We start from the raw sequence: 11754 nt of genomic DNA on the forward strand, positions 1-11754 counted from the left end.
TCAGGTTATACTGTAGAGAGAGAGCAGGCAAGTGTTTAGGATTTTTATTATTCTTCATCATGAATATTTTAATACAATGACCAAAAAAGATAGCACAAGAGTGACTAAATTGAGATATATAGAATTATATATCAGCATAAATAATGTTTTTAGATAAGCACACATACACACATGTAATGCGTTCATAGGTCCGATAATATCTCTCTTATGCTTGTCTTTCCATATTGAAGTTTATTCTCTTGGTTTCAATAAAAGCAGTCTTTCCGCATTTCCATTCTAATGATTTTCTTTCATCTCTGGTGTGGATACATTTTTTTTCTGTCAGGATGTTTTCCACTTCAAGTAATAGAAGCCTTGACTCAAATAGGCTCATATATTAAAGACAGTTATTTTCTCATATAACCGAAAGTCCAAAATCTGCAGGACAGGCTTTGGATCTGGTTGATATATTAGTTCAACAATTTCACTAAAGGTCAGGTTTCTTCTATTTCTATAAACAAAGAAAAATTCCGCAGAATTCTCCCACCATACTTATCTTTGGCCTTGACTGGGTCCGTATCTCTCCTAGTTGCTAGCAGAGGAAATGATATTATCATGATTGATATGTTCTGATCATTTGTAGTAGGTGAAATGGATGTTGGGCAGTCAACCACAGTGTCCACTATCTTCTTTCTCTGACAACTTTAAAATGTTAGTATTACCAAAGATTGTGTTTGAGAATCTCTCATTCTTACTGTATACCCTCTGGGTGATTTTATCCAATTCTGTGACTTAACCACGTTCATGTATAATGATAGTTCTTACATCTCTATATAGCCAACCCATTTTTGGGGGTTGGCTATATAGTTCTTACATCTCTATATAGCCAACCCATTTTTTGGGGTTGGCTATATTGAGATGTAGGAACATGCAATTTCTCCCTAAAAAAAACTCAACTTGACACTGTTAGCACAATCTCAAATTCAATATAGTCCAAAATTTAGTGTATTAATCTCTCTACCTAAAAGTCCCAATCCCCTACTACCAACTTGGAGAGTCATTTAAACTACAACCCTAAGGGTCATCCATGACCACTGAATGAGTCAGGAACCAAATTCTGTTGATTCTTCTTCCTTCCCTTCTCTTGTGTTCATTCTTCTCCTCCTCTCCATGTCGCTGCCTCCTTCCATAGGGCTCTTACTGTTTCTGTCTTGAGTGTTGTTTTCTAACTGATCTCTCCATCTCCACTCATGCTGCTCCACATGTGCAATTTCTTCTTCACATTTATTAAGTGAATATCGCAAAGTTATATCTGATCTTGACACTTCCTGCTTACTGTCAGCAGCTCCCATTTGTCTAGTGATATTCCTAGCCATTATATATCAGGACCTTCTAAATCTTACCTCTTTAGCATGACAATGGGTCCTGCCTTTCCCAGTGCCCTCATCTTTGAAACTTACAATTCAGTTAGCTTTTCTTATTATTTTTCCCCAGACACACAGTGCCATTTCTTTTCTTTTGAGATGGAGTCTCGCTCGCCCAGGCTGAAATGCAGTGGCACGATCTTGGCTCACTGCAACCTCCACCTCCCAGATTCCTGCCATTCTGCTGCCTCAGCCTCCCAAGTAGCTAGGACTACAGGCGCCCGCCACCACGCCCGACTAATTTTTTTTTATATATATTTTTAGTACAGACAGGGTTTCACCATGTTAGCCAGGATGGTCTCGATCTCCTGACCTCGTGATCCACCTGCCTTGGCCTCCCAGAGTGCTGGGATTACAGGTGTGAGCCACTGCACCCGGCCCCACAGTGCCATTTCTGACAGTGTCTATCCTCATGCTGTTTCATTTACTTTTATGTCTCAGGACAATCATTATCCCCTTTTATTTTTTTTATTTTATTATTATTATTATACTTTAAGTTCTAGGGTACATGTGCATAACGTGCAGGTTTGTTACATATGTATACTTGTGCCATGTTGGTGTGCTGCACATTATCCCCTTTTAAAGAGCTCACAACTCTTTCACTCCCTTCACACCACCACGAGAACTGAAGATGAGGGGATCATGGTGATGGTGGTGGTAGCTAATGCAGTCATCACACATTGCTTAATGAGAGGGATATAATCTAACAAATACATTGTTAGGTGATTTTGCATGTGAACATCACAGCACATCCTTACACAAGGCTAGATGGTATAGCCTACTGCACATCCAGGCTGTATGGTATGGTTTATGACTTCTAGGCTACAAACTTGAATACCATGTTACTCCACTGAATAATGTAACAAGACAATAACACAATGGTAGGTATTAGTGCAATGGAAAATTTTCAGTTACATTACAATCTTATGGGACCACAGTTGTGTGTGCGGTTTGTCATTTACTGAGACATCGTTATGCAGTGCATGACCGTATATATCACCAGACACTGTTCAAAGTGCTTTCCACATGTTAAGCCATGCAAAAATACTGTGAGGTAGGCACCCTTATGTCCATATTTTATATATGAGGAGATAGAGGTACAGAGAGATGAAACTACCTGCCCAAGGACTCGGAGGTACCAAAGAGTAAAAATGAGATTTGACCTTGGGCAGTCTGGCTCCTAGATCAGTGCTCTTGAGCACTGCACTGTACTGTGTCTCAATCATTTGATCAGTCTTGGGAAGCATTTTACCTTGGATACATTTTATTTTGCACTTAAGACATTTTACTGCACTGTGTTCATGTCTAAGTTCCCCAACTATATCAAAGTTCCTTTAGGCTGGAGCAATTCTTATGCACATCTAGTCCTCAACACAGTTAGCACAAAGTGTTGATAGGATGTGGACGGAAAGGAATGGAAAGAATGATTAGTAAAGTATTTATGGGTAAAGAAATGAGTCAGCATTTCTCTCAAAGGCCTTGAAAATGTTATTATGATTTGCATTCAGAGAGGCACGGTTTTTGATTGAGCCGTCTAGTTCGTTTAAGAAAGAGGTTCTTCCTGCATTTTGCCAAGTCTACAATTTAAGAACAGCTGATTTATGCAAGACAATAACTCACCCAGGTCGATCCCTCACTTTATATGTTTCTTCATCAAACACAAGTCATTCTACAAAAAGACTAATATACAAATGTTGATTGCAACCTTAGTCATATTATTAAAAAACTAGAATCAATCCAAATATCCACCAATAGATGAATTAACATAGTGTGCTATATTCATATAATGGAATACTAATCAACAATTAAAAATTGTAATGAATAACTGATACTGTGCAACAACACAGATGAACATCAAATGCATTATAATGAACAAAAAAGCCAGACACAAAAGAGTACATAATATATGATTCCATTTAGATTAAGCTGCAGAACAGGCAAAGTTAATCTTAGTTCTATAAATCAGATCAGTGGTGGCCTGAGTGTGTGAGGCAGAATTTATTGGAAAGGGACAGGGAAGAACTTTCTTGAGTGATGGAGATGCTCTATATTGTTTTGGGTGATTTTTATGTAAGTTTAGACAATTATCAAAACTGACTAACCTGAACACTTAGAATCTGTACATTTTATTTTATGCCAGTCATGCCTCTATTTTTAAGAAATGGTGGCAATAGCAAGGGAAGTGGGAGTCCAGGAATTTTTTTTCAAGATAGAATAAATAGCAAGTTTATATGCTAAATAACATGATCCAGTGGAAGAAAAGTATTGATGAATAAGAAAGAAGGGAGAATTGGTGAAGCAATGTGCTTGAGCAGGAGAGAGGATGGGAGTGAGCACACAGGCGGAGGGACTAGCTTTAGAACAGTCATGGATAAAGACAGGATGTGTAGCTGTAAATGATGGTGGCTGGTTGGTCATGATGTTCTGAGTCTACCCAAGTCTTCTTTGCCTGATTTATCACAGGGAAGTAGGAAGGCAGGACAACAGTTTTTAGTGAGGGTTAAGGATGGAGGAGGTGCAGGAGGTTTGAGGAAGTGCGGAGCAGTAGTCGTCAAACTTTTTCATGTATCAGAAGCATGGTTCGTGTTAAAACAAATGTTCTGGGCCTCATCCCAGAGTTTCTGGTTCAGTAGGGCTGGGAAAGACCCTGAGAATGTGCCAAGAAGTTTGTAGATGATGTTGGTCTAGATAAGACTCTGAGAACCACTGGTGTAGAGCTTTCACTTTTATAGCTGAGACATTCATGCTTTGAATGATAAAATGGTTCATCTAAGGTGGTGAAACTGTGACTAGTGAGTAGTCCAGGCTGCTGCCTCCAGCTTGGGGCTCATCCTACACATGCACTCTGGTTTCAGGGAGGGAGAGCAGCAGAAGGCAGGGCGTTCCAGGGGCTAAGTGGGGAGTGTGCACTAGCTGGGGAATTTTGGAGAAAGGAGAAACTGACATCACCAAAGCAAATCTTGTTAAGGTCACCTTACTTTGTTATGGCCTGTTCCTGGATGAATAAATGTGAGCAAGAAAATGTTTTTGTCCTATTCAGTACATATGAGCATAGCTTCAGATTCTAGGAGGGCTTTGCTTTTTTTCCTATGAAGAAGGTTTGTTCTTAGGATGTTCATTAATGGAGATATGGTTACATTATTTTTAAAAGGCTGGTTCTTTATTTGCCTGCACATGCTTTTGTGGACCCAGGGTACATATATGTATTTTTTTTAATTATGCAAATATGACTATAAAAATATCCATTAATATTTAAAGAGCTTTTTGTTGTATACACATGAATTATATTGAAAAGCAACACAGTCATGGTGAAAGGTGAATTTGAACTATGAATAGTAATACCAATTAATATACCTGTTTATGTTTACAGAAAAAAGTAGAAGGAAATGTGCTAAATGTTAACGGTGGCTTTCCTTTGAGTTATATGATCACAGATGGTTTTAATTTAATTTTTCTATATTTTTCTGCTTTTTATGTTTCTAAACTGAGAGTCATTTTCATAAAACTTATTTTTAAAACAAACTACTCATAATAAATAATGTAACATGTAATAATAACTAACAGCATAAAAGCTAATCTGTGTCTAGTGCATTAGTCTTGGCTCCTGGGCACTTGGGATATATCGATGAACGAGTAAAATGTCCCTCTACTTTCAGAGTTGATATTTGGAACATCAATGACTAAACTCACTGTGCATTGGAGAAGCTGTTGATCCTAGTGGGTATCTTGGCACAGGGTAGCTGCACATGTATATTTTGCTTTGAAGTACTATTATTCATGCTTATGTTGTTTGCCTCTTTTGGATTATACATTTCTTGAGACTATGGACTATGGTCATTGTGGAAATTGTCATTTGCTTCCAAAATAACCACTTGTAATAAAAGTGCTATAATTTTGCCTGGAAAAAATATTAAATGTATTTCATCTGAATAAAAATGGTATACCGTATCCATTTCTGGTTGGAATCTATTCATGGAAATGAGCAAAATTTCCAAGACTATGTTTGGTAATGTCAAATCATAGCAAATAAGATGAATTATTTGATTTAAACAATTTAACATCCTCCAGTAACATACGGTACGGTTGTCTAATGCATGAATAAATGATAGCTTTTACCAAGACTCATCTTTTCTAAACATTTGATTGAAAAATACATTTTTTTGGCAAAGAAAGGAATAAAGTACCAATATTTTCTATCCTGTGGATGAACCTTGAAAACATTAAACAAAGTGAAAGAAGTGAAACACAAGAGGCCAATATATCGCATGATTTATGATTCCATTCATATGATATACCCAGAATAGGCGAATCTGTAGAGGCAGAAAGCAGGTTCATGGTTGGGAGAAAGGGGAGAACAGGGGGTAATTACTAATGGGGATAGGGTTTCTTTTGGGGGTGATAAAATATTCTAAAATTAATTATGGTTGCACAACTCTGTAAATATACTCAAACTATTGAAATTTACACTTTAAATGGGTGAGTTGTATAGGATGTGAATAATATCTCAATAAAATGATTACAAAACATTTTTAAAAATATTTCTCAATGTATTTTTCAAGAGCTCTTCGTCTGCCCGCCCGCCCTTTCCTGTTCACCTTCCCATTCTTCCAGGGCATGTGTAAACTTGTCCAAGCATTTAGACTTTGAAGCAAAACAAAACTTGGCCTAAGGGATTTTTCTCAAGTTGAGCTACTTTTGGCAAACATTTTAATTAGCTGACATACAAAGAAAATCCAGATGGCATCTATCTCATTTAATGAAACACTTTTAGTATTTGTTTCTACTTCTCTACACCTCTTTTTTCCCTGTATGTTACTTTCTTTTGGTATAGTAGAAAAAGCACTCAACTTGAATTCTATTCCTATGTGTTTGTTCTCAACTTCTAGGAGGAAATTTTGATGAGATGCCCAGGGTTTTCAAAAGTGTAATCCATACTTTGGGAGGCCGAGGCAGGCAGATCACCTGAGGTCGGGAGTTCGAGATTAGCCTGACCAACATGGAGAAACCCTGTCTCTACTAAAAATACAAAATTAGCTGGGCATGGTGGTGCATGCCTGTAGTACCAGGTACTCAGTAGGCTGAGGAAGGAGAATTACTGAAATCCCGGAGGCAGGGTTGTCACGAGCCGAGATCGCACTATTGTGCTCCAGCCTGGGCAACAAGAGCAAGACTATATCTCAGACAAACAAACAAAAAATACGTGAACCAACATCATCAGAATTATCTGGGGAATTTATTAATATTAAAAATGCAGATCTTAGGTCTAGTTTCCTGAGACTCTTGGGATACTTGGAAAGTATACTTTCCAAGTCAGATTTTCCTTTCTGGGACCTGGAGATACGCATTTTACCAAGTATTCCTCCCTCTGCCCTGCCACCATCCCTATGTGATTCTCAGGTGCACTAAAATTTAAGAATCACTGCTTATTAATTTATTAATGGTCCTGCCCATCTGTCATGCTGAACAATTATTCATGCCTTTTCTATCTCATTTGGCTTATTCTTTCAGGCTATTAGGAAACTCCTTTGCTTTAGTGTTTGCTTAATGAAGACTGGGGCCAAAATGGTTACCTGAGATATTTGATTTCCTTGTGAGGACTCCTTCTAAATATCTTAGTTTTCTTCTTTGAATAATTTATTTCCTTCGTACTACTCCCTTTTTCTCTTCTTTCAATGCAAAGTACTGGATGATTCCAGGTGTTGTCCTAAACACTAGATATTCTGAGTAATGCAGGATTAATAAAATACAGATATTTTCAAAAAAAAAGTTGACAGTATTGAGTTGTTACTATTTGGTTTAGTTATTTTCCCCTCTCAAGAATTAGGTTCTTTTTAAGTTTCTTTTTTCCTTTAATTGCTCATCGCTCTGACTTTTAGAACAAATAATATATTTGTGTTATTAAATTTGGGAAGAATTACATATGGCTCCTCAACTTAAAAATTCAGCATTGTGCATAAATAGCATGGAATTTAAGTAAAAAATATGTTTTTTTGTTTATTATGTTATAAAACAGACTAAAATTTAGCATGTAACTTTTAAGAATTAAAGTCTATTTTCAAAAGTATCTTTTAAAATTGTATTACTGTATATACTACAGAAAATTGGAGGGACACATTTCTTGGTGTTTACATGAATATATCCGTAAGAGCAGTTATTAATTTAGCTTATTTTAATATATAGTTAAACTATTATTTCTTAGCTTAAGATTCCATGGCTCGGAATGTTTTAAGAATAAAGTATTGACTACAGAGGGATTGGAGAATAAAATCAGAAAATCTGGAACTTAAATGTGCTTATAAAATGTGACCACAATTTTGTTACAAATAGCCATAGGTTCCATTGTTGTTGTGTTGAGACACAGTTTTACTCTGCTACCCAGGCTGAAGTGCAGTGGCGCGATCTCAGCTCACTGCAACCTCTGCTGCCTGGGTTCAGGCGATTCTCCTGCCTCCGTCTCCCAAGTAGCTAGGACTACAGGTGTGCACACCACACCTGGCCTAATTTTTTGCATTTTTAGGAGGGATGTGGTTTTGCAGGTTGGTGTTGAGCTCCTGACCTCAAGTGATCCATCCACCTCGGCCTCCCAAAGTGCAGGGATTACAGGCATGAGCCATTGTGCCTGGCCGCAAATAAGTATAGATTTTAATTGAGACAATATTTTATTTAAAACTAATAAGCAACTTTTTATTCACTATTCTTTTTATTAGAGAATAAATGAGATTTAATTAAGGAATTGCTAATTATTTTTCTCATTGCACATATTTGTATCACTTCCAGGGAATTCCTATTCAGAAATACTGTTTCTAGTGTGTGGGTCAATCTCTTGACAGTTGGAAAAACTGGAGCATCAGCCTATGAAACATGATGTTCCATTCTTTTTGAGTGAAGTTTTTCTTTGAGTAGGTCCTCATTTCTCAAGCACCCCTTTCCTGTTCCACTGGTTTCCTCTTTACTTTTTTTCCTTCATTTTTTCATCTCATTCATTTGTCATCTTTCTATACTTTCTCTTAGTTATAACTTTTCCAATCCCCTCCATTTTTAGTATCCCAAAAGCCAGTTTTTCGATGTATTACTTTAAAATTAAAGTTGCTTTAGATAGAATGTTCTCGATGTGCCCATCATGCCGACATTTTCCACGGCGTCCTATGTTGTCATGACTGTCCCAACAAATACAACTCGAGTGTGCTAGACAATGAAAGCTGGAGATACACCACAAATAAGAAAGCTACAGGCTCTGCCACAACAATGTCCCCCGCTAATTTTAACTCAGTATGGCAGATGTACAGAGATTTGATCACGGAGACAATGGGAACATGAGATGGGGACACCTACCCCGCCCTTAGAGAGCTGTGCTTGGCTGATTTACCAGCATCTTCACCACCTGCCTCCCACCCCCTCCCAGAGGTTTAGTGTCCCTTGTTGATGTCCTAGAACCCCATAATCCCTGCCATAGAACTGATCACATTGTTAAAGTCTTCCCTGAGGATAATCCTTTCCAGATGACTGTAACATATCTCCCAGATTCTCTGCCTGTTCTCATGGCTTCATTCACATCCAATGAGAAAAGCCAGAAATAGACTTCTCTTTGCTGTTCCATCAGTCGGACTTGCCGAGACCTGTAGCCTTCCTAAAATTGGAGGTGTCATAATTTCTGATGAGCACTGGGTTCCTGAACAGGTGTAGACATGGAAAGAAACGGATTTCAGCCTCTAGGATGTTATAACCCAAAGAATCTTGTGTAGCATTGTAATAGAATCCAGTCATGGTACAGATGATGAAACTGACTCAAGTGTTGAGTGACTTGCTTGAGTTAGCAAGAGGTTTTTCTAGCACTATTACCTGGGTGCCCTAATTCTTCATTTGTTCGGTTACTCTTTCTACTATACTACTTTTTGAGATTAGTAGCCCTGTATTATTTTTCTTTGATGATTCTCAGGAAAGAAATATCAAAGAAATATCAGATTTAATTATATCAATGATCTAGTTAAGTCAATGTCATGTTTAGAAATGCCAAAATACACAGACACACATACATGTGTGTATGTAGCTTTGAAATTCATTATTTTACTTGATATAAAGGGGGAGTGACATTGGATTCATCTGAAATTAGTTTCTAACTATAAACCATGTCATAATTTTTGGAAAGGTCAACTTTGAGTCAGGAATGGGAAATACTCAATTCAGTGGCCTAACGTGTGATCAGTGGAAGTTGGTTAGATTCTTTGTTTTCACATGTGCAGTAGTAATGCTGAGTCCATCATCAGGAGAAAACAAGTGAGTCCTTCCACAGACATAGTTAGACGTTCCTGTTTCCCCTTTATGTGTCTTACCAAGCTCTTCACTCAATTCTCTCTGATAATTAACACCCTAGATTGTTTTTAACAGAGAATAATGTAATGAACCACTGATTACCCATCACCCAACTTAATGACCAACTCATTGCCACTCTTGTTTCATTAGTCTTTCCCACATATCTCTAATAGATAGGACTTAAAATATAACCAAGATTACCATTATTGCATCTAAAAAATAATCCTTTGATATCATCTAATTCACATTCATTCAAATTTCCCCAATTGGAAGAGTCAAGATATGAATAATGAATACCCTAGATTTGTGCCTTTCTTTTACTAATTAACTTGATAAAGCTTTATTCTCATTATAAGCCCAGTTGACACAACCATCATTGGAGGTTGTCTTTCATTTCCATCCCCCTCAGTGATTTTTAGTTTTCCTTATTGCCTTTCTTTTCCAGGTTTTTCCATCTTAGATCTCTGTTGAATGGCTTATGCATTTTCAGTATTTCCCTATTTAGCATCATTGGTGGTGAATGTTAGCAATACTTTATTATTGCTTATCTTCATTTAGGATGTGAGTTTAATAAGGAGGCGGAGGGGGGGGGGAATGGTATCTCCAGAAAGAATGCACATGGTGTCAGAAGGTAGAAGTCCAGGCTCCTTATCCTTATCTTAACTTTGTTCTCTAACAATGTTAGCTTAGTCAAGTCAACTAGTCACTTTGCTTATCTGTAAATTGTGGACAGTACCTGGACATTGTTCTGTCCGACTGTCGTATCTTTTGCAAGCCTATTCAAGCCCTTCATGACCAAACATAAATACAGATTCTCTCCTTGCCTTCTTGTAAGGTCTTGTTCAGAGGTATAGATAAGCATGTGGAGTGTGTAGCCGACATGGGCCCATGGTGAGAGCTCCATGAGTTCCTGGGGGCTGAAGGGGGCGGTTGCAGAAAACATTTAGGCTTTGAAATCATTGTCATTAAAAGCAAAAGCCTAACAAAATATGCTGTGTGTCATTTTAAGATTGCTATTACACATTGATATAAAATCGAAGAGAAAAAAATATCAGTTAACTTTGGTAAGCATACAGAAAGAGCCGAACAGAATCCATTGGATCAAAGGTCTTTGTCATCTTATTTTTAACCATGCTGAAAATTATCTTTGAAGGAACATGAGCCTGAGAAACGGAGAAAATGGGCGGCAAAGGTTGTAAAAGGACACGCGGTTATTTACAGACTTATACCTTGGTTGCTATGGCTATATATTTGATGAAAGTCCCATAAGATATTACATGCAAAAATATTTTGGAAGTGTTAGGTATTTTCATTATTTTGGAATTAAATTTTTTGAAAAGAGATATTACAGATAGAAGTCTCTTTGCTTAGTATGAATCATGGTATTTCATGCTTCTCTCCTCCAGAGATCAGGTGTTTTATGATGATTGAATGCCTGGGCCTTGGACTCAAACAGACCTTTTTCCAAACAGCAGCTCTGCCACTTAATAACCAATTCTTGGGACTAACAAGATACATAACTTCATTAATTTTCAGTTTGCACAATTCAGATAAAAAATAGTCCCTATAAATTGTTACAAGGATTAAACAAGGTAATATACCTAACAGAATTCAGCACTGACATATCCACATTAAGCACGAGAACGACGTGACGCTCATGTGTTCTTCCTTGATCCTCAATATTTAGAAAAATCCTGTGCTTTGTTCTTTAATTTTTCTTTGTGAGCATTATTCTATAACATAATCTGTTGTCTTTTATTTCTTTTTTCCTTTGTTAAGGATCAGAGTCTCTTGGACGAAATCTTAAGTCTTTTTGCTTTTTATTTTACTTTAGTAAATGAGACATCATAAGATGTTGGTAGAAGGCTGAGTGCGGTGGCTCATACCTGTAATCTCAACACTTTGAGAGGCCAAGGCAGGTGGACTGCTTGAGTCTAGGAGTTCAAGACCAGTCTGGGCAATGTGGTGAAACCTGGTCTCTACAAAAAATACAAAAAATAGCCAGACATGGTGGCACGCACTTATAGTCCCAGCTACTAGA

Source organism: Colobus angolensis, unplaced genomic scaffold (assembly GCF_000951035.1).
Source record: "Colobus angolensis palliatus isolate OR3802 unplaced genomic scaffold, Cang.pa_1.0 Scaffold226, whole genome shotgun sequence".
NCBI classification, from domain to species: Eukaryota; Metazoa; Chordata; class Mammalia; order Primates; family Cercopithecidae; genus Colobus; species Colobus angolensis.